This window comes from Meriones unguiculatus (genome assembly GCF_030254825.1).
Source record: "Meriones unguiculatus strain TT.TT164.6M chromosome X unlocalized genomic scaffold, Bangor_MerUng_6.1 ChrX_unordered_Scaffold_30, whole genome shotgun sequence".
In the NCBI taxonomy this organism is placed as follows: domain Eukaryota; kingdom Metazoa; phylum Chordata; class Mammalia; order Rodentia; family Muridae; genus Meriones; species Meriones unguiculatus.
Window position 1 is genome coordinate 12,200,161 of NW_026843706.1, and position 23,220 is coordinate 12,223,380.

General features: G+C 42.1%; 1 pseudogene; it reads left to right on the forward strand.

The window, feature by feature from the left end:
* The first annotated feature begins 180 nt into the window (after window positions 1-180).
* LOC132651518 (paraneoplastic antigen Ma6E-like) lies at window positions 181-19,664 on the forward strand (annotated as a pseudogene).
* The last annotated feature ends 3,556 nt before the right edge of the window (window positions 19,665-23,220 follow it).

Sequence of the window (23,220 nt, forward strand, 5' to 3'; positions counted from 1 at the left end):
CTTCAGATTTTAAGACAGGTGTAGCCTAATCCTGGTTTACTTTTAGCAGATTTACTGACTTTCCTAGACTCGGTTCTTTACTGAGAACCTGATAATTTTATAAGTCATTGTGATTAGGATATTGATGGAGGCTTAGCTGTGTCTGAGAACTGCTTGGCTTTCTCCTAGACAAAACACAGCATGCGTCATATGCTTCAGCTCTATGCCTACCTGGATTTTAGTATGTCAGCATAGTACCTTTAGGATGATTGTCTTTGATGGTCATTCTTAAACTTTTTTTGTGTGTGGTTATATGAAATTCCAATTAATCAACACTGGTTTCATTCCACAAATCATTATACAGTGTGTGTAGGTTGCGAGAGACTCATGATTGTCACTACTAAATTTTAACTACCTTCACTTAACATGCTTCAACTGTCTCCTTAACTACAGTAAGCATTTAGATAGAATACAAGCCAAAATAGAATTATTGCTGCCTTCTGAAAACTGAGATGTTAACTCTCTATTAAGCTGGCCCGTGTGAGCCCTGAGAAGCTTACTAGGAAAGCAGAGCTGCCTAGTTGTATCAAGATTTTCTAGTCACTGAATAAACAGAATGTCTAAAAGTTGCCATGGTGCTTTCTAAAAACACATTGCTATATATTTCATGTAAAAGTTGTTATACTAAATAGAACAAACTTTGGAGTCTCCTTTTCACTTGTAGACTAAGTGGGTATTAGTTAATTTGTCATTTGAAACCTAACATTATGTAACTTAGCTATGTTGGGTTGGTTTTAGGATATTTCCCTAATGTCATTTTAATTTGTTCCATTTTCTGACTCTGTTCTGTAAACAAAAAATGGCAATGACACTTTATCCTGATCTTTTCTTTTTTGTTTATGCCTATCCTATTATTTTATCTGATATTATCCTATTAAATGTATAAACATGTTAAAAGAAAAAGAAAATGAAAACTCTCATCATGGAAGCTGTAGTGTAGCACAGTGTGTCCCACAGTATATCCATTTGTTCACACTTCTTCACTTGCAGATCTTCATTGCAATGTGTCATTGGTCTAGTTTGAGGTCTCTGGCTTCACCATCAGTATTTAATCCTCACAGGGACTCCTCTCAGATATACTGTTGCTTCCCTGTGCCTTGGAAATCCTACAGCTTTGGATCTGTAGGACTGGGCCCCTTCACGTATTCCATCAGTTTATTGATGGGGTAGATGTTGCGGTGAGCCAATTCAAAGCCTAGATCTAGGCCTGAGTGGTAGCTGAGCTGCTCATCCGCCAGCTCTCCTGCACCCACATCACCACCACCAGGGTGAGCTCTCCAGCACTGTCCTAGCTAGTTCATCCAATGCTGCAACTGGGAAGGGGCAGAGTCAGCTCTCCCAGTCTCATGCCCTCAGGGCCAGACATTCTGCACCCAAGCCTGCAGGGCCAGCTCCACTGGGCTGCCCAGGTGATGTGCAGGGCCCACTCTCCCGACTGCTTGAGCATTCGAGAGGCTGGGACAGCTCTCCTGATCTTATGCCCTTGGGACTGGTGTAATATTTATCTTTATTTTAAATTAGCATAATTTTTGTAACAGTAAATACCTGGAAGGTATAAACTAAGGTAAAAACCTGATTGCTCAGTGAGGTAACTTTACTTTCTTTTTTTTTTTTTTTTTTTTTTTGAGAGTGCACAGCCTTGTTTTATTTCTGATTTTAGTCAATTGATTTGAGCTTTTCTGTATTTCTTTTTTTTTTATATATATATATTTTTTTTATTTATTTTTATCAGTTACATTTTATTAACTCTGTATCCCAGCCATGTCCCGATCCCTCATTCCCTCCCAGTCCCTCCCTCCCTCCCTCATCTCCATCGTGCCCCTTTCCAAGTCCACTGATAGGGGGGACCTCCTCCCCATTCATCTGATCCTGTTTTATCAGGTATCTTCAGGACTGGCTGCAAAGCCCTCCTCTGTGGCCTAACAGGACTACTCCTCCCTTCGGGGGTGGGGAGACCAAAGAGCCAGTCATTGAGTTCCTGTTAGAAATAGTCCCTGTTCCCCTCACTTTGGGAAACCAATTGGTTACTGAGCTACCACAGGCTACATCTGAGTGGAGGTTCTAGGTTATAGCCATACATGGTCCTTGGTTGAATGTCAGTCTCAGAAAAGACCCTGTGCCCAGATATATTTGGTCCTTGTGGAGCTCCTATCCTTTCCCCATCAGACTAACTCCCCTTCTTTCTTATGATTCCCTGTACTCTGCCAAAGGTTTGGTCATGAGTCTTTGCTTTGAAAACACTGCTAGTTAGAGTCTTTCAGATGCGCTCAGTAGACTCCTGTCATACGTTCAATGCACATCCCATCTGTCTTTCTAAATGAGGATTGATCATCTTACCCCATGTCCACTCAATTGATTATCTTTTTTAGGTGTATAGATTTCATTATGTTTATCATATCTTATAGATCTATATAAGTGAGTATATCCCATGTTTGTCTTTCTCCTTCTGGGATATTTCACTCAGAATGATCTTTTCTAGATCCCACCATTTGCCTGCAAATTTCATGATTTCCTCCTTTTTGATTGCTGAGTAGTATTCCATTGTATAAAAATACCACAATTTCTGTACCCATTCCAGCGTTGATGGACATCTGGGTTGTTTCCAGGTTCTGGCTATTACAAATAGAGCTGCTATAAACATGATTGAGCAAGTGTCCTTTTTGTGTACTTGAACAAACTTTGGGTATATACCTAGCAGTGGTATAGCTGGGTCTGGAGGAAGCACTATTCCTATTTGTCTTAGAAAGCGCCAGATATCTTTCCAGAGTGGTTGTACCAGTTTACATTCCCACCAGCAGTGGAGGAGGGTTCCCCTTTCTCCACATCCTCTCCAGCATGTGTTATCGCTTGAGTTTTTCATCTTGGCCATTCTGATGGGTGTAAGGTGATATCTCAGGGTCGTTTTGATTTGCATTTCCCTGATGGCTAATGAGGATGAGCATTTCTTTAAGTGTTTTTCTGCCATTCGATATTCCTCTGTCGAGAATTCTCTGTTTAGCTCTGTTCCCCATTTTTTAATTGGATTACTTGGTTTGCTGCTTTTCAGCTTCTTTAGTTCTTTGTATATACTGGATATTAGTCCTCTGTCAGATAAAGGGTTAGTGAAGATTCTTTCCCAATTTGTAGGCAGTCGTTTTGTTTTGATGATGGTATCCTTTGCTTTACAGAAACTTTTCAGTTTCATGAGGTCCCATTTATTGATTGTTGCTCTTAGAGCCTGTGCTGTTGGTGTTCTGTTCAGGAAGTTGTCTCCTGTGCCAATGAGTTCTAGGCTGTTCCCCACTTTTTTTTCCAATTGATTTAGGGTATCTGGTTTTATGTTGAGGTCCTTGATCCACTTTGACTTTAGTTTTGTGCAGGGTGATAAATATGGATCTATTTTCATTTTTCTGCATGTAGACATCCAGTTGGTCCAGCACCATTTGTTGAAGATGCTGTCTTTTTTCCATTGAATGGAATTGGCTTCTTTGTCGAATATCGAGTATTCATAGGTGTGTGGATTTAGTTCTGGGTCTTCTATGCGGTTCCATTGATCCTCCTTTCTGTTTCTATGCCAATACCATGCAGTTTTTATTACTGTTGCCCTGTAGTACAGCTTGAGATCAGGAATGGAGATACCTCCAGATGATCTGTTGTTGTACAGGATCGTTTTGGAGATTCTGGGTTTTTTGTTTCTCCATATGAAGCTGAGAATCTTTTTTTCAAGGTCTGTAAAGAATTGAGTTGGTATTTTGATGGGAATTGCATTGAATCTGTAGATTGCTTTTGGCAGTATGGCCATTTTCACAATGTTAATCCTACCAATCCATGAGCACGGGAGATCTTTCCATCTTCTGATATCTTCTTCGATTTCTTTCTTCAGAGACTTGAAGTTTTTCTCAAACAGGTCTTTCACTTGCTTGGTTAGAGTCACACCAAGGTACTTTATGTTATTAGTGGCTATTGTGAAGGGTGTTGTTTCCCTAATTTCTTTCTCAGCCTTTTTGTCTTTGGTATATAGGAGGGCTTCTGATTTTTTTGAGTTGATTTTGTATCCTGCCACTTTGCTGAAAGTGTTTATCAGCTGAAGGAGTTCTCTGGTTGAATTTTTGGGGTCGCTCATGTATACTATCATATCATCTGCAAATAGTGACACTTTGACCTCTTCCTTTCCGATTTGTATCCCCTTGATCTCCTTTAGTTGTCTTATTGCTCTGGCTAGGACTTCAAGTACTATGTTGAAGAGATATGGGGACAATGGACAGCCTTGTCTTGTCCCTGATTTCAGTGGGATTGATTTAAGTTTCTCTCCATTGAGTTTGATGTTAGCTATAGGCTTGCTATATATTGCCTTTACTATGTTTAGGTATGTGCCTTGTATCCCTGATCTCTCCAAGACTTTAAACATGAATGGGTGTTGGACTTTGTCAAATGCTTTTTCGGCGTCTAAGGAGATGATCATGTGGTTTTTCTCCTTCAGTTTGTTTATGTGGTGGATTACATTGATGGATTTCCGTATGTTGAACCACCCTTGCATGCCTGGGATGAAGCCTACTTGGTCATGGTGGATGATATCTTTGATGTGTTCTTGGATTCGGTTTGCAAGTATTTTATTAAGTATTTTTGCGTCAATGTTCATAAGAGAGATAGGCCTAAAGTTCTCTTTTTTTGTTGGGTCTTTGTGTGGTTTAGGTATTAAGGTGACTGTGGCTTCATAGAATGAGTTTGGTAGTGTTCCTTCTGTTTCTATTTTGTGGACTAGCTTGAGGAGAATTGGAGTTAGCACTTCTTTGAAGGTCTTGTAGAATTCTGTGCTGAAGCCATCTGGTCCAGGGCTTTTTTTGGAGGGGAGACTGTTAATAACTGCTTCGATTTCCTTGGGAGATATAGGGCTATTCAGTCTTTCTACCTGATCTTGACTTAGTTTTGGTAGATGGAATCTTTCAAGAAAATTATCCATTTCATTCAGATTCTCAAATTTTGTGGCATATAGGCTTTTGTAGTATGACCTAATAATTGTTTGGATTTCCTCAATGTCTGTGGTTATGTCCCCATTTTCATTTCTGATTTTGCTGATCTGGATAGTTTCTCTCTGCTTTTTAGTTAGTTTGGCTAAGGGTTTGTCTATCTTGTTGATTTTCTCAAAGAACCAGCTTTTTGTTTCATTGATTCTTTGGATAGTTTTATTTGTTTCTAGTTGATTGATTTCAGCCCTTAGTTTGATTATTTCCAGCCGTCTGCTCCTCTTGGGTGTATCTGCTTCTTTTTTTTCTAGGGTTTTCAGTTGGGCCATTAAGTTGTTTGTATGTGATGTTACGAATTTCTTCTTGCAGGCACTTAGTGCTATAAATTTTCCTCTGAGCACTGCTTTCAATGTGTCCCATAAATTTGGGTATGTTCTGCCTTCCTTTTCATTGAATTCTAGGAAGTCTTTAATTTCTTTCTTTATTTCTTCCTTAACCCAGCTGTCATTGAGTAGTAAGTTGTTCAGTTTCCATGTGCGTGTCGGCTTTTTGTTGTTTCTGTTGTTGTTGAGGTCGAGCTTTAGTCCATGGTGGTCAGATAGTATACAAGGGATTATTTCAATCCTTTTGTATCTGTTGAGGCTTGCTTTGTGGCCCACTATATGGTCTATTTTGGAAAAGGTTCCATGCGGTGCTGAAAAGAAGGTGTACTCTTTTGAGTTTGGGTGAAATGATCTGTAGACGTCTATTAGGTCCATTTGATTTAGGGATTCTGTGAGTGCTTTTATTTCCCTATTTGGTGTCTGTCTAGTTGATCTGTCCCTTGGTGAGAGCGGAGTGTTGAAGTCTCCGACTATTAAAGTATTAGGATCAATGTATGATTAAGCTTTAATAATGTTTCATTTACGAATGTCGGTGCTCTTGTATTTGGGGCATAGATATTCAAGATTGTGATGTCCTCTTGGTGGATTTTTCCTTTGATGAGAATATAGTGGCCCTCCTTATCTTTTTTTATTAACTTGGGTTGAAAGTCTATTTTATTAGATATTAGGATGGCTACTCCAGCTTGTTTTCTGGAACCGTTTGCTTGAAAAATAGTTTTCCAGCCCTTTACTCTGAGGTAGTGTTTGTCTTTGTTGCATAGGTGTGTTTCTTGGATGCAACAGAATGTTGGATCCTGTTTCCTTAACCATTCTGTTAGCCTGTGTCTTTTTATTGGTGAGTTGAGTCCATTGATATTGATAGATAATAGTGACCAATGCATGTTAGTTCCTTTTGTAATGGAGTCGATGATCTAACCCTGTTTCATTGCTTGTTTTCTTTTCATTTTTGTTGGGACATTATCTGTATGCCCTGTTTTCTTGGGTGAATTTGTTTTCATTGGATTGGAGTTTTCCTTCTAGTATCTTCTGTAAGGATGGTTTGCTGTGTAGATATTGTATAAATTTAGTTTTGTCATGGAATATTTTGTTTTCTCCATCTATGTTGATTGAAAGCTTTGCAGGGTATAGTAGTCTGGGTTGACATTTGTGATCTCTTAGAGTCTCCATGATACTTGCCCAGGCCCTTCTGGCTTTCATAGTTTCTGATGAGAAGTCCGGCGTGATTCTGATAGGTCTACCTTCATATGTTACTTGGCCTTTTTCCCTTGCTGCTTTTAATATCTTTTCTTTGTTCTGTAGATTTAGTGTTTTGACTATGATGTGACGTGATGTGTTTCTTTTCTGGTCTAGTCTATTTGGAGTTCTGTAGGCCTCTTGTATATTTATGGACATCTCTTTCTTTAAGTTGGGAAAATTTTCTTCTATGATTTTCTTGAAAATATTTTCTGGACCTTGGAGTCTGGAGTCTTCTTTTTCATGAATTCCTATTATTCTTAGATTTTGTCTTTTCATAGCATCCTTGATTTCTTGGATATTTTGTGATTGGAACTTTTCTGATTTTACTTTTTCTTTGAGAGAAGTATCCATTTCTGCAAGTGTGTCTTCAGCTCCAGAGATTCTCTCTTCCATCTCTTGTATTCTGTTGGTGATGCTTACTTTTGTTGTTCCTGATCTTTTCTCCAAGTTCTCCAGCTCAAGGGTTTTCTCATTTTGTGTTTTCTTTATTGATTCTAATTCTGTTTTCATGCCTTGCACCATTTCTTTCATGTGTTTGAATTTGGATTCCTGTCTCTCTACGATGGCCTCTATTTCTTTTTTCATTTCCTTCTTATATGCCACTAATTTTTCCTCTACTTGTGTATCTATTTGTTTGGCTATGTTTGCCTGTGTTTCTTTAAGGATATTGTCTATTTCTTCTTTCTTTGCCTCCAATTGACTGGCCATCTCTTTGAAAGACTTGTTCATTTCCTCCTTATGAGCCTCAAATAATTGGGCAAGCATGGCTTTAAAATCATTTTCCTGTGCTTCTGCTGAATTGGTGTATCCACCGATTTTGGCGTTTGCTGGTGAAGTCATGATGTCCTGATTTATGTTGGAAGTGTTCTTTCGCCTACCTCTGGCCATTGGCTTATCTGAAACCTTCCCTGTTTGTTTTTGGATTCTGCAGATCAGACTGGTGCTGTCTCTCTCTGGTGTCTGGAGAGTTCTTCAGGAAGCTGAGCACTCTTAGCGTGTGCTGAGGACTAGCTGTACCTGTGGGAGGAAAGTACGCAGGCGCAAACGGGGCAAATGCAAGCGTGTGTGTGTGTGTGTGTGTGCGCGCGCGCGTGTGTGTCTGTGTGTGTAAGTGTGCGTGGATGAGTTTCTCGAGGGACAGAGTGATGGCTAATGTTGAACCCTTGAGTGTGTGGGAGGGGCTCTGCACTGTATATGTCGCAGGCGCTAATGATGATCGCAGCGCAATTTCTGGCATTAACTGTCTTAGCTCCGCAATCAGGCCCACAGGGCAGGAACTTCAATGCCCCTAGTGCCCCTCTGTTTCCCAAAGTGGGTATGTGGGTGGGAGGGGGGTTCGATGCCTGGCTTCTGATTTAGAAGGACCCAGGATCTGGGGAACTGCAGATTCTCAAGGATGCACTCACTTACAGGCAGGTCTCTTGGCCGAGATCGTGGTATCCGGGGCTCTCTGCTCTCTGGTTTGGCCCTGCTTCTTTGATGTGTTCCGCCAGTTCTGTGCTGCTGTCACTGCCAGGTTCTGAGGTCTTGCTGCAGCTGGAGATTTCAGGGTGGTCACTTCAGCAGGGATGGGGTAACCAGGCTCTCTGTTCTCTGGTTTGGCCCTGGTTAGTCTTAATCTGGAGGGCTGTGGTGCCCCGCCAGTTCAGTGCTGCTCCGCCTCCACGTCCCCCTGTAACTGGAGACTGGGTTGCTAGTCCCAAAGCTTTCTGGGAAGTCCTGGGATCTCTTCGGTGTGCTCTCCAAGCTTGGGAGGCCCAGCGCCTGGTGTGTCCAGGTTGTATGACGTTTCTGCCTGGTTTTGGTGAGTATATAGCGTATTCTCTGTCACTGTGGGATTGGGCGGGCCGCACCGTCAGTGATGGCGATCCTGCGGAGCTAGTATGGTGTCTAGCAGATTCGTGCCCTGGGAGGATGGCGCAGCCGCTGCGCGAATCTGGGAGTCCGGGGCACGTACTGCTGGCTTTTGTCTGCCGCTAAAGTGCTTGGGGCTCCGTCTCAGCGGCTGTATACCCCAGGCAGTTAGGTCTGCGCTGAGAAAGATGAGTCAGCTGTGCCGCTGTGCCGAGGAGGAAGGAGGTCTCAACTTTACTTTCTTAACTATAGACTAAGTGCATATTTATAAGCCTGATTCAACACTAAACTACTAGCTCTTTAGGATTCTCTTTCTGTTTGTGTCATACTACCCAGCTAATCTACCTTTCTCTGGAGCTCCTCCAAACCCAAGACAGCCCTTAGCTCTTTCCCAGAACACTGTTTTACTTGTGTCCTTGTTTTACTTGTGGCCAGCTGCTTCTCTGTTGTTCCCTCAAGCCCAGAAAGAAAATCCTTTTCTCTTACCCAGAGCTCCTTCCATGAGGGCTCTTCCAAGCCAAAAAGAGAGAGAACTCTCAAAGGTCCAATTGTTATAAAAAAAAAAAAAAAGCCTCTAGCTCCTCCCCTACACCCTTGGCAGACTGAACCATGTCACTGTCACGGTTGGAGGGAGTGGCTCCAAGCCAAGTCAGTAGGGGCCAAACGATTTTACCTTTACGGAGGGGGTGGGGGAAGCTCAAAGCCACCTAGCTGACTTTGTCTCAGGTCATAGAGCAAAGGCCACAAGACGTTTCCTAAGCACCATGCCTTAAAACAGGTAGGGACTTCAGCATTCTTATCCATGAAGGCTTTTAGAGGAACACCCAAACTGCATCTCTTCAGGACACACCTAACTGCATCTGACATTCATTTAAGCTTTTATATTTTGCTAATGACTATGTTTTCTATGTACACTAATCAATTATCTGGCAACAAGCTGGCTTACTCATAATCCATGTAACCAGGGCCAGCTCTACTGTGCTGCCCAGGTGAGGTACAGGGTCTGCTCTCCCTGCTGTTGCAGCCAGTGAGAGACAGGGTCAGTTTTCCTACTCTCACTACCCAGGACCAGCTATCCTGCTGCAGGTGATGAGGAGGATGGGGGAGGAAGGCATCTCTCCTTCACTCACTCCACAGTATGGCAGACATGTTGTCCGGCCAGCTCTTTCATGCTCATGCCATTGGGGTTGGCTTACCAGCACCCCCACACCAGGGTCAGCTCCACTGTGCTGCCCAGGCGAGGTGAAGGGCTTGCTCTCTTGAGTGGTACAGTTGTGAGAGTCAGGACCATCTCTTCTGTGCTTATGACCCTATCCCCCCATATTAAAAGGTTTAAACTATAATTGATATGTATAAATGAAACTGCTAGAAGCAATAATGAAAAAGAAAAAATGTGTGGTGCCAAATATGTTTCTCTTAAGGAAAAAGAGTAAAGTATGTGGTTGTTTTAAAAAAATGAGGAAAAGATAGGAAAAACCCAAATACACACAAATAGCCATAGAAGTTTCATACCTGCAGAAACAGATATGTCTCTCTGTTAGAAATGCCTATTTATTTATTTATTTAGCCAAATAAGTTCTTTATTTTGTAAATTAGCTTCATTATGGTGTACCAGACAGAAGAAATTCTCAAATATTCATGGGTTAAGAAAATACTTCAGTGAAGAACTTTCTCTGCATTTTTTTTTTTTTTTTTTTTTTTTTTGCTGAATGGTGTAGTATATAGGCAATTGACAACACCAACTAAAATGGCTAAAGTTGGGGAAAATAGCATTAAAAAAGTAATAGTATGAAAACTATTTAAGGGGTTGAGGCTTGAATGATTGTATATAGAATAATAAAACTAATGCAAAAAGAAATTTAAAGCTTGGGTCTAACATTCTCCATTTATATATTTCTAATTTCACCTTCTTCTGATGTCTATCCTCTTTGCCTTTCTGGATGGGGATTGAATGTTTTAGTCAGGGTCCTCTATCTTGATTAGTTTCTTTAGAGGTACAGATTTTAGTAGGTTTATCTTATATTATATGTCTACATGAGTGAGTATATACCGTGTGTGTCTTTCTGCTTCTGGGACAGCTCACTCAGGATGATCTTTTCCAGATCCCACCATTTGCCTCCAAATTTCATGATTTCCTTGTTTTTCATTGCTGAGTAATATTCCATTGTGTAGATGTACCACAATTTCTGTATCCATTCCTCACTGAGGGGCATCTGGGTTGTTTCCAGCTTCTGGCTATTACAAATAAGGCTGCTACAAACATGGTTGAGCAAATGTCCTTATTGTGTACTTGAGCCTCTTTTGGATATATGCCTAGGAGTGGTATAGCTGGATCTTGAGGAAGCACTATTCCTAGTTGTCTTGCATATGGAGATGTAGTTGGAAGTATATATGCTGTTGAGCTAAATTTATGTAAAATGTTCTGTTACTGTAGGTAGGACATTAAAATCATTAAATCATTAAAATCATTCTAAATATTAAGCTTATGAAATTGGGAAACTAAAAATGTATTGCCTGGATATTCAGTTAGAGGGGAAATGGCAAATGTATTCAAAATGTTAACAATTGAAATAAAACCAGAATTGGGAACAATTCAAGGATATAAAATGATTTTCTTTTATTTTTGTCATTTTACTTCTTTTTTAAATTTATTTATTTTTTATATTAATCACAGGTTATTTACTTTGTATCCCAGCCTTAGCCCCCTCTCTCATTCCCTCCCAATCCCACCCTTCCTCCCTTCCTCATCTTCTCCCTACCCCTTTTCAAGTCCAGTTTATCCTAAAGAGAATAAACAAGAAAGAGGACTTGGGGTAAGATGACCAATCCTCCCTTAGAAAGACAAATGGGATGGACATTGGATGTAGGAGAAAACAAGTAAAGGACAGGAGCCTACAGCACAGGGCCTCTGAAAGACTCTACTTAGCAGTGTATCAAAGCAGATATTAAGACTCATAACCAAACCTTTGGCAGAGTGCAGGGAATCATATGAAAGAAGAGGGAGTTAGTATGACCTGGAGAGGACAGGAGCGCCACAAAGACCAAATATATCAGGGTGCAGGGGTCTTTTATGAGACTGATACTCCACCAAGGACCATGTATGGATATAACCTAGAACCCCTGCTCAGATATAGCCCATGGTAGCTCAGTGTCCAAATGGGTTCTCTAATAAGGGGAACAGAGACTATTTCTGACATGAACTCAATGGCGAGCTCTTAGACACCTCCTCCCCCCCACCGAGGGAAGAGCAGCCTTGCTAGGCCACAGAAGAGGACATTGCAGCCTTTTTATTATTAAACCATCTTAAATGCCATAATCTGTAGATCTCTGAAGTATTTGAAGACCATTTATCTATAGTATATCTGAATAGCCAACTGTTGCTTGTCTCTAGCTATTATCTGCTTAACTTTGAAAACATATACAAGAATAAATAAAGCTTATTTCTGTAATCAACTAAACTAGTACCTAACAAGACTACAAGTAAGTTTATTTATGGGTGACTAAGCACTAACTTGCATTTCTAATTATCCTGAACAGTTTGAAATAGTAGCTTTCAAAAGATAAGAACTTTACATTACATTTTTAAATGAGTTGCATAATTATAATACATTAAGCAAAAGTTGAAAAACAAAATAACCTTACATTTCTGTCAATATACAATAATCTGTACCAATGTAAAATTATGTGAGACTTGTTGCTTTCTTAGAAGGAGATTCAGTAATTCATCCTATATCCCCCTCCCACCTTTTTTTAAGGAGACACAATAATCTATCTTTTTTTTCTTTATATCCCTATTGTCTCTGAAGCCAAAGGGCCATAAATGCCAGTGTTTATTTTGTCAGCAATATTTAGTTGTAGTTTTCCTGCCTGCTTATTAGAGGCATTATCAATGAACCAGTTGTTTTTTGGATCAGTAGTTTTTGTTTGTTTGTTTTCTATAACCAAGCAATTCTTGACTGTTCTTGTCTGAAATGGCTAGTACTTTTTGCTGCTGAGCCCAAGCTAGGGCTTACAAAGCCACTTCTTGACTGCAAAAGATTACTTTTTATATCCCTTTTGGACCTAAATTCACTTCTGCAATGATGCCTGTAGGCATAAAGTTATTGTGTAATTCAAATGCTGATTTTTATACCTCCCATATCTGGTGGCAATTCTCGTTCTGAGAATCTCCTGTCTCAATGTTGTGTATACACTGCTCTCCAGTTGTCCCCTGATATGCCAATAAAGCACCTTACAATCAGTTGCTGAGCAGGGGAGAGAACAGGGCCTGACTTCCTGCCAGCCAGGGGAGGGGGAATTAGAAGAGGAAGTAGGAGACTGAGCCATGGGCAGAGGTCCAGGAGAGAGCAGAAAGAGGAGCTGGATTAGAAAAACCACAAAGTACAAGTATTTCTGGGATTTAAACTGGGAAGAAACCAGATTAGTTTAGAGGGTTAAGAATGGAGTAATAACTACTCAGTGGTGTGTTGTAATGCTTGATAAAAAAATAATGTAATAGAGTCTCAAATAGTTGGGTGATAACTGGGTTAAGACAGAAACTGAAAAACAAACACAATTTTATAAAAATAACTTTAATAGATGCCTGTTGGTGTCAAGTTCTTCTGAAATGTATACAGTTTACAATTGTTCATTCAAATGCTGATTTCTCTACCCCACTATCTGGTTTCATTCCTGATATTGCATTGTGATGTTTATTCTAAGCATTACCTGTCTCAAGTTTGTGTAAACATGCCACCATTTGTTCTCTGTATTGTCAATAAAAACAACCAGCCACAATGCTGAGCAATGGAAAGAATAGGGTGGGACATCCTGGTCTGGAGGAGAGGAGAAAGAAGGAATGGAAGGAGAGCTCAGAGAGGAGAGGACCTGGAAACATCAGGAGAAATGAACCGGACCTAAGATATGACTAAAAAGCAAATCTGAATGGGAGGAAGCTATACAGGCTTGGAGGTTTAGGAAGGAGTAATTGTTGCCCAGTAATGTGATCTGGGTTAATTAAATAAATCCTAGTCTCTGTGTGGTGATTTGGGTATACACCTGGTTTAGGAATAACCACTGTTTAAGTAAAAGATAAATCAAAAATAAATATTAATATTCAACAAAACTCTGTGAAAACTGTTTTCTCTCCAGGCTGTCCCCACCTGGCTTAGTACAGATTCTCAATTCGGACTTTGATCATGCTGAGTCTCTACACTGCAACAGTCCACATCTGTCTTAAGTAGATTATTTCACAGGGCCCAGTCTTAGGCATCACACAGTGCCCTACATCAAGGCCTCAGTCCTTAGGTTAATTAATAAGATTCTAAACTAACAATCAGGCCAGCTGCAGCGGAATCTGTCCACTTGTTCTCATCACCAGGGAGCTAAAAAGGCCTTCCTCTGCCTGGAAGCTGTGGTTGGGCAGGAGTTGCAGGTGAGGTGAGAGCTGCAGATGAAGGAGGAGTTGTAGAGGAGGGGGCAGGTGAAGAGGGGTCTTCAGGTGATGAGAAGTCTGGGAGTGATGATGGTTCTTCAGGGTATGAAGGATCTGTGGATGATGGAGGAGCCGTGGGTGGAGCAGGAGCTATGGGTGAGAAGGATGAGGCAGGAGCTGTAGGTGAAGCAAGAATGCCAGACAAGGAGGGAGCTGCAGGTGACATGGGAGTTCCAGGCTTTATAGGAGCTGTGGGATTGGCAGGAGCTGCAGGTGAGGTTGAGGAAGGGGCCTTTGACATGGCAGGAAGGGCACACGGGGCTGGAGCCTGGTCCCAGCAGTGTAGCCAAACCCTGCAGCCCATCCTGGAAAACATGGACTACCAGGAGCTGAGACACTTCTCTGGGAGGGAAGAGCCTGGTTGTGGTTATCAGTCTTTTGAGTGCTGGCTGGACCATACCAACAACATGCTGTACCTGTGGTGCCACATATCTGAGAAGGAGAGGAGGAGGAGGCTGGTAGAGAGCTTGGGAAGCCTGCCCTGGATCTTCTGTGTGAACTTCTGGAAGATCATCCAGACACCCCTGTGCAGGACTGCCTGGCTGCACTGGTGCAGGTGTTTGGTAACAAGGACACTCTGATGACAGCACCGCTGAAGTTCCTGACATGCTCCCAGCAGCCAGAGGAGACCCTCTTTGCCTATGTGATGCTCCTGGAAGGTCTGCTACAGATGGCCATCCAGCCTGCAATGGTGGATCAGACCAGGGCCCCGCAGGTGCTGATGAGAGCTTGGCCCGACCAGATGCTGCAGAACAACCTGAGGAGGATGTCTTTGTGGTGCTGCTCAGGCTCATTAGGGAGACTCGGACATGAGAGGCAACTCTGCCTGAAAATATGATGGTACAAGAGGGGCGAGGAAGGAAAGTGCTTGGCAGGGAGCTGGATGTGGGCGAGGCTGCCCTGTCAGTGTTGGGGTTGCTGAGCAGGCTCCTGCTGTTAGAGAGACCTTCTCAGCCAGTGAAGATCCTGGGCAGGATGTTGCTGCTGCTCTTGAACAAGTTGCTGGGGCTGCTCCTGATGATGATGCCCCAAAGGCAGGCCCTGACTCTGATGAGGCCCAGGTCTTTCCTGCCATCCCGAGAGATGAGAATGTACTGGGCTCCGGCCAGGCAGGGCCTACTGAAACTAATGGGAGCCTCACTCAGCCAAGGCTCTACTTACTCCCCTCCTGTCCTGTAGCATCTTCTCTAGGTATACTTTCTTGATATAAACCTAGGCCAGGTGCTTGTTGTATGTGTATGTGAAGACCTGTGTAGGTCTTCACCATAGAGTTCAAACACAGTACTAGGAACCAGTGAGAAGGACAGAAGATGAAGAGAGTGGGACTGATGCTCATATCTTTACTGACTTTGACCTGAGAAGGGCAGGAAGACCAGAACCAGTAATGGATGGGCCCTGAGGATCCTGTTGTGTGATATTCTCCTCTTGTCACTTGTGACTCAGTTTCCTTGGTTGCTAGGGTAGGGTGTTCCTTGCTATGCTTTCCAGTGCCCTATGACTATTTTGTACCAGAATAAGGCAGGGCCACCACCCCACACTGTGTTATTCCCTGAGATGGTTTCCTAAACAGCAAGGACATTGCAGAGACCATTGTCGTGGAAGGTCTCTCTGGGGCCCTAGGAAAAATAAAACGTAAGTGATGATCCCCAGTATAGGGGTGGGGGTGTGAATAAGGTACTCTCTGTAGAAGAAGAGAGGCTTTTCAGAACTTTTGCCTCATTGGTTGTGGGGTTTACTCATGTGTGTTGTCATTCCCCTTTCAATGGTTTCAATAAATTTTATGTGTTCTAGCTGACTGAGTCCTTCATCTGTTCAGGTTGTTTTGATGAATAGGTGGGTTTGGCCTTAGGAGGTTATGTTAGCTATGGGTTTTTGTTTTTTGTTTGTTTGCTTGCTTTTTGAGACATGGTTTCTGTGTGTAGCCTTGGCTGTCTTGAACTTGATGTGTAGACCAGGCTGGCCTTGAACTCAGAGATCTGACTGCCTTTGCCTCCTGAGTGCTGAGATTACAGGTGTGCACCACCACTGTCTGGCTTAGTTAAGGTTTATTTCTGTGAAGAGATGACCATGGTAACTCTTATAAAGGAAAACATTTAATTGGGGTTGTCTTACAGCTCAGAGGTTTATTCCATTATTACTTAAACTGCAGAAGCAGTGTGTGAGTTCTGTGGTTAGAGAATAACACCAAAGTGATGGGTACCTTAGGACAATAAATCATTAAAGACTAAATTGATCCAAAGGATGGCAGTTTCTAGTCTTCGGAGCAGGCTGAAGACCATCTTGAAATGTGTGGTTTTCGTAACTAAGAGAATATTCCACTACTAGTGTTTCTATTGCAGTCAAACTATTTAGCTCTATGCTAATAGAACACAACAGTCTATGTTTTCAAGTGTATATATGTAGCCTTCTGCTCTGTTTAGTTATTTAAAGTTCAAGTTGCTATTGGAATAATTCAGGTAGCCATAATGTTTGGACTGTGTGATTATCAATCTATGTTGAGTTTATGGCTCATTCTCTTAAGATGACCAACATGACAGGAAGTATGGCATCATGAAGGCAGACATGGTGCTGGAGAGGCAGTTAAGAGTTCTACATGTGAATTCATAGACAGCAGGAAGAAAGTGACACACTAGGCCTGGCTTGAGCAATTAAAACCCCAAAGCCCACTCTCAGTGACACACTTCCTCCAATAAGTTCACAATTCCAATAAGTCTGTGGGGACCATTTTCATTCAGAACATCACATTCTACTCCTTGGCCCCTATAGACTTCTAGCTGCCTTCACAGTTCACTTCATATGGACAAACAAAACCTCACATGTTTCTAGAGCTACTAACTCTCCAGCTGAGAAAGACACAGACACAGTTTATCTCATTGGCAGACTTCATGTTGATAGATAACAACCACATATGTCTAGTGGGAGATGACTAGAAAGAAACAAAGTTAATGTAAGTTCTGAGGGTCTCAAAAGGTTTTGTAAGGTATATAAATACAAGCTTTAAAGATCTGAGGATGTGAAAACTTAAGCTGTAATGGTCAAAAAAGGTTTAAGATGTGTATGTGAAAATTATAAAGCTATAAGGAAGTGACTTAAGGTATATAGAAATAGCTGGTATATAGAAATGTGTTGGCGCACACCTGTAGTCCCAGCACTCAGGGAGGCAGAGGAAGGTGAATCTCTGTGAGTTTGAGGCCAGCCTGGTCTACAAAGCAAGTCCAGGACAGCCAAGGCTACACAGAGAAACCCTGTCTTGAAGAAAAGAAAAAAAAACAAAAAAAACAAAAAAAAACCGGTCTTGAAAAAAAAAAAAAAAAAGACCTCACCCCCCCCCAAAAAAAACCCTAAAAACAACAACAACAACAAAAGATATGTAGGAATAAAAAAAAATATTCTTTCCTTAGCTTTACTGTTGTTATACTAAGACTTCAAAAAGTTCAGAGTTTTAACATTAAGCAAAGGAGTTCTAATAAGCTAGCCCTGATAGGGCACTGATGACATCATAGTCACACGCTCAAGATTTTACATTTTCTTTGGTTATTTTTTAAGTGTAGACTTTAAAAGATCCATGTAATCTTCAGGGAGTCTACTTGGATCCACTTCTCACAGGTCAAACTGTCTCTCGATAAGTACTCCTGTTAATCAAAAGGCCAAGTTTCCCAACCTATCTATTACTGAGGGTGGAAACTGTCTCTCTCACTCCCTTTGTCTTGGGACTCCAACCTTCCCCCAGCTACCAGGACCATGGAGTGTAAGGTTAAAGTGCATACCCAAGATAAAGAAACTTCCCCCAATTCCCTTAAGTTTACCTTCTGTCCCTAATCTATATCTGTCCCATCAGTTTTCCAGTCAACTGAATACTACAAACTGTTCCACACACGCCATCGCTAGGTGTCTCTGACATAATTTCTGACCAGCGTGAGCCTGTGCGACACAGACTGCTCCAAAGTGGCCTGCACTTCACTAGCCCCAGGTGGTTCTGCAGAACCTGGGCAGTGAGCATCAAAAAATAACTGTCTGGATCACCAGTTACTATCATTCCAGCCTTCCTACCCACCCCCCACAACATCTCAGTTTCAGCCAGAAGTTGTTATAGAAAAGGCTGTTGCCAACATCAGATGCCAACTTCCAGGCACTGGTGGGCAATGGCAGTGTCTGTTTGCATCCTTTTTTTCATACACCACCGGTTTCAGAAAAAAAAATAATGATATTGAAAAAAAGCAGAAAACACCCATATAAGCTTCCACCATACATATAGGTTTCATAGCTTCCTAGTTTGTTTGTTTGTTTTTTTTTTGCACTTTATAATATTAATGTTCATAATCACATGCACTTAAGATGCGAGAGAGAAAGATCAATGTTTCATTCAAATAGACATGAACAGGAGAAACAATACACACACACACACACACACACACACACACACACACACACCTGTAATGTATGCTGTGTATTGACTCAATAGCAGCATAACCAAACCTTGAACGCCTAAAATTTAGTGAGCCACATGCCTGCACTTGGGATCATGCATATGGATACACCAAGGGGCATCACCAGCAAAGCCAGGGCCTGGGAAAAGCACGCTTGCGCAAGCAGCCCTTTCCTGCAGCCTTGAGCCCTAGGGAATGGGACAATGCAAATGGCTGATAATGCAACTTTGGCATCTGCCTGGCTTTCTAAGGCAGTGCCCGCGATGGCCACGAGATGGCGCTAAATGACCACAGATAGTCCCCGCTGTCACAGAAGGCTGCCCATTCCCCACAATTATTTCCTCTGTCTCAGGGCGTTGTTGGCTGTGGTTGGGGACTTGCTCTCTGCAGTCTGCTGAGGAGACAATTTCCTGTTGTGATCTCTAAGACACACTGGTTATCCCCAACCCTAACAACTGAGCCTACCTCAGCAGTGCCAGGACTCTGCTGTGGAAGTTCAGATCCCTGCGCATTTAATAAGCGAATGAGTGGAGAGGATTGCTGTGTTCTGCTATTGCAGAGCCAGAGATTTTTTTTTTACCTGTTTTTGTTTGTTTGATTGTTTGTTTTTTATTATTTTTTACAGTTATATACACACAGGCAGTGTATTGTTAACTGTGATTATATTCACTCCCTTCTGTTATCCCCATTCTCTCTGTGAACTCCTTCTCACCTGGTCCTTGCAGAGATGCCCACTCATTTTTTGACAATTTTACACACACACACACACACACACACACACACACACACACTGCATTGTTAGTCAACACTCTATTACACTCTGCTTTTCCCGTTCCCTTCCCTGTGAACTCTTTCTTCCCTTCTAGTCCCAACAGTGCCTGCCCCATTGGAGAAAAAAACACTTCCTCTTCTAACAACCATTAACAGTCAATAGCTCCTGAGGAAAGAATGAGGCCACAGGGGCGCCTCCCCTGTCCATGGTGAAAAGTGGGAAGGCCCAAACATATGCAGGTATCCATAGCTGCTATGTGTGTCTGCTTGTGACTGCAGTGTCATATCTGGATGGCAGCCATTTCATGACAGTCTCCCCCATCCTCTGGCTTTTAACTTCTTGCCTCTTTTCTGTTATTTTCCTTGGGCCTGGAGAACAGGGGAGAAGTTGATACAGATGTCTGAACTGTTTAACAATTTTAAGACTGTGCTGGCATCTGTCACTTATTCTCAGCACTTTGACTGGCTTTGTGTCTTTGTTTTAGCCTTCATGTCCTTCAAAAGGGAGCTGGAAACTCACTCAACTGCTCGCTACTGATCATATTACTGGATGGTGTTAGATAGGCTGTTGGTAGAGAAAAGTCACCAAGGATCTTATGCAGCTGTAGACCATCTGCTGTAACACTGACAAGTCAGGCAAGATGTGACCAACGATGCAACAGTGAAATAGTTATTTGGGCATAACCAACCACTCTATGATTGGAATTCAGGCCCATTCCATGAGTGTATTGTGTGTTGGAGACACACACCTATACACCTGATCAAAAGCCTATACCTTCCAGGAGAGCATGATGGCAATTGCAAGATCCACTGCAGTGGATCAAGTTAAAACTCTCCTTTTGCTCTGTCAAGTAAACATGCTCTCCTAGACCCTAGCCTTGTCCTCCATTGTCTCCCTTCCACAGGAAGCAGACAAGGAGAGAATGTCACCCATTTATTTTAATCTGCCCTTGGGGTCTGGAATGAAGGGTTAATGACCTGAAATCCTCAGGTGGGCTGAGAAAGTCCAGACAGGAATGTTGACTTGACTGACAATACCTGTGGACTATTGGGTCTGAGAAACTTCTGGTAAGAGTGTTCCAACTTCCTCTGGTGTTTACAATGTTGTGACCTCAGGGAAACTGACCTGCAGATGTAATAGGTTTCCTTTTCTTGTCTATACAAACCACATCATCTCTGTGCCACATGCACAGTTTCCACTCTCTTAGAGAAACTGTGCACTTCAGTTGTTCTGATTAAAGGGCAATTATGCTTCTAGAAAAAAAAAAATACCTCATAGCTGGGGAGGACATGAGCCCAAAGGAGGAACATATTGCCACTGTTACCCTAAGTGAACATGCCAAACTGGATTCCAGATATTCCTGCTTATGTCGATAGACTAGTGTGGTTCTCAGCCTGGGACAGAGCTAGGATTTTAAAATCTCTGAGATGTGCTCCTTTCATTACAGTCATGATCTCTTTGGGAACACACTTACAAGATGTGAGAGAGAAAGAGTGGACCACAGGTCTAGTCAGACTGCCTCAGACAGGAGTAATGGATACAGAATGAATGCCCCTGTGCCCATGAGAACGGAGCAGCGACCCTGAGCTCTGTGTACCTGCCGTTTAGTGAGCATGTCTACGAATAGTCCAGAGGCCTTGACTTCAAGGGCTAGGCAGCATGTGGACTACTTCATCTTTTAAGTCCTATGACTTATACTTTCCCTGACCACAAGCAGTTCAGAAAGCCTCTCTCAGCCTCATTCCCTGTAGAAATTAGGTCACTAGCTTACATCCTAATTAACATGTAACAATAAGCTGCTAAGAAAATTTTCATGTTTCTTTGTTACCCAGAGTCTTCCAGTTTCTGGTTGGCTCTTTGTAACCAATGCTTTGGCTACTCTTGTGAGTGTTTCTCTAACAGTCTGTCCAAAGGTTAAGTTTGGATAGGCTGGCACTCTGATCTGGGAAATGCCCTCTAAATTGTCTCATTTCTTGTTCCACTTCCCATCTTCCAGATATTTGAGATGGCATTCCAACACTTTTTAGCATATGTGGAAATCTGACATTATGAGTTTATATTAGATCAGAACTCTGGTTTTGTTTGTTTGTTTGTTTGTTTGTTTTGTTTTGTTTTCATTTTTTGGGACAGGGTCTATGTAGCACTGGCTGTCCTAGGAACTGCTATGAAGACTGCAGGCTAACCTTAAACTCATAGAAAATGTGCCTGTCTCTGCCTCTGGCATAGGCTTTTTAACCTCAAAGCACACTTCCGATGAAATACCTTCTCAAACAACAGTGCGTTTTAGTCCTTTCCAAACAGTTCATCAGCTGAGGACTAAGCGTACAAATATATGAACTTATAAGAAGCATTCTCATTCAAAAGCATTCTCATTCAAACACCATGCTTGGCTACCTCTGTATCTTTTAAACTTAACTATCACATTGGGAGTGAGATCACAGCTGTCACTCTTTCATTATCTCCCTCTTCTGGTACCTTACTAGTTTACTTTCTATAAGTTAAGCAGTTTCTATGATGCTACTGGTAGTGTTATGCCCAGATCTTAAGGTCCCCAAAGACCACCAGGAGCCAGACCATGTATACAAGAGCAAAGAGCTTTATTCAGGCTTAAGCTTGGTCTCTCCATCATCACCAATTCAGTGGATCAGAGAGGAGAGCACCAAGCATCTGCACAGCAGGGATTTTATTAGGGTTTGAGCAAGAACCTGGATGACATTCAGCAAGGGCATGCTTGTTACAAAGTGATTGGCTAACTAACCTAACATTGAGTGAGCTATCTATAGATCTCAGGGATGTTAAGTATTTTCTGTGTCATGAAATGTTCTACTACAAGGTCAGTGGGCTGCCCCATACAGATGCCTCACCTTGAGATAAGATACCTTCCCATTCTTGTGGTTATCATCAGGCTGTTCCTTGGGTAGGGAATTTTATGACCTTGTTTCTGGAATTGGTGACCTATGGCCTAGATTCTGGTGACATTTGGGTGGGGTCACTAGTTCCTGGTGACTTTTAGGGTTGTCAGGCCTGGTTCTCTCAGTAGCAAGCAGTTGAGAGAGCCATAACTTCCTTGTTACAGAAGGTTTACCTTTTGTAAATATTTTAATTTCTTTCAGTGAAACCCCTCTGTCTTAGTTACTTTTCTATTGCTGTGTTAAAACACCATGACCAAGTAATCTTACAAATGAAAGCATTTAATTTGGGGCCTATGGTTTCAGAGAGTCAGAATCCGTAATGGTAAAGCAAAGGCATGACAGCAGAAACAGTTGAGAGCTCACACTTTGATCAGCACATAGGAGGCAGAGAGGGCACTAGGAATGGCAGAAATGTTTGAAAGGTCACAGCCCACCCCCAGTGGTAAACCTCCTCCAACAAGTCCTCTTTCTCCTTTTTTCTTTTGTCTTCTTGGCTTTTTGAGACACAGGGTTTCTTTGTGTATCCTCGGCTGTCCTGAACTCACTTTGTAGACCAGGCTGGCCTTGAACTCACAGATATCTGTCTACCTCTGCCTCCCTAAGTGCTGGGATTAAAGGTATGTGCCACCATGTCTGGCTAAGGCCACACTTTCTAATTCTTCCCAAGAAGTTCTGCAAACAGTTCTTCCCAAAGAGGGGGACCAAATATTCAAACATATGAGTCTATGGGGAACATTCTCATTAAAACTACCACATCCTTCATGGTTTAAGGTTAGGCAAAGTGCAGGCTTCTTCATCTTTTAAGTACTAAGAGGCTTCCTTTCTCAGGGCAAAAACATCACAGAAGCCTTTGTTTCAGCCTTTAGAAGTTAGCTTTTTATCTTCCATCTTGATTCACGTGCCACATCAAGGTGATAAGAAAGCCTCAGTGATCCCTTTGTTATCCTAGGCACATTCAAACCAACAAAATTGTTGTTGTCACATGGGAAGTCCTACCTTTGCTTCACTATCAACCACAGAGAACCCGATTACTTTACTTTTCTTGTGCCCCAAGCTATTGTGAAACTATTTGAGGGCGTCTTTCACAACCCCAACCTTAGTTATATATGTGTGTTTGTGTGTATGTTCTCATCAGTGTCACCATCAGCAGTACTTTTTAACGTTTTGAGTGCCCTACTTCT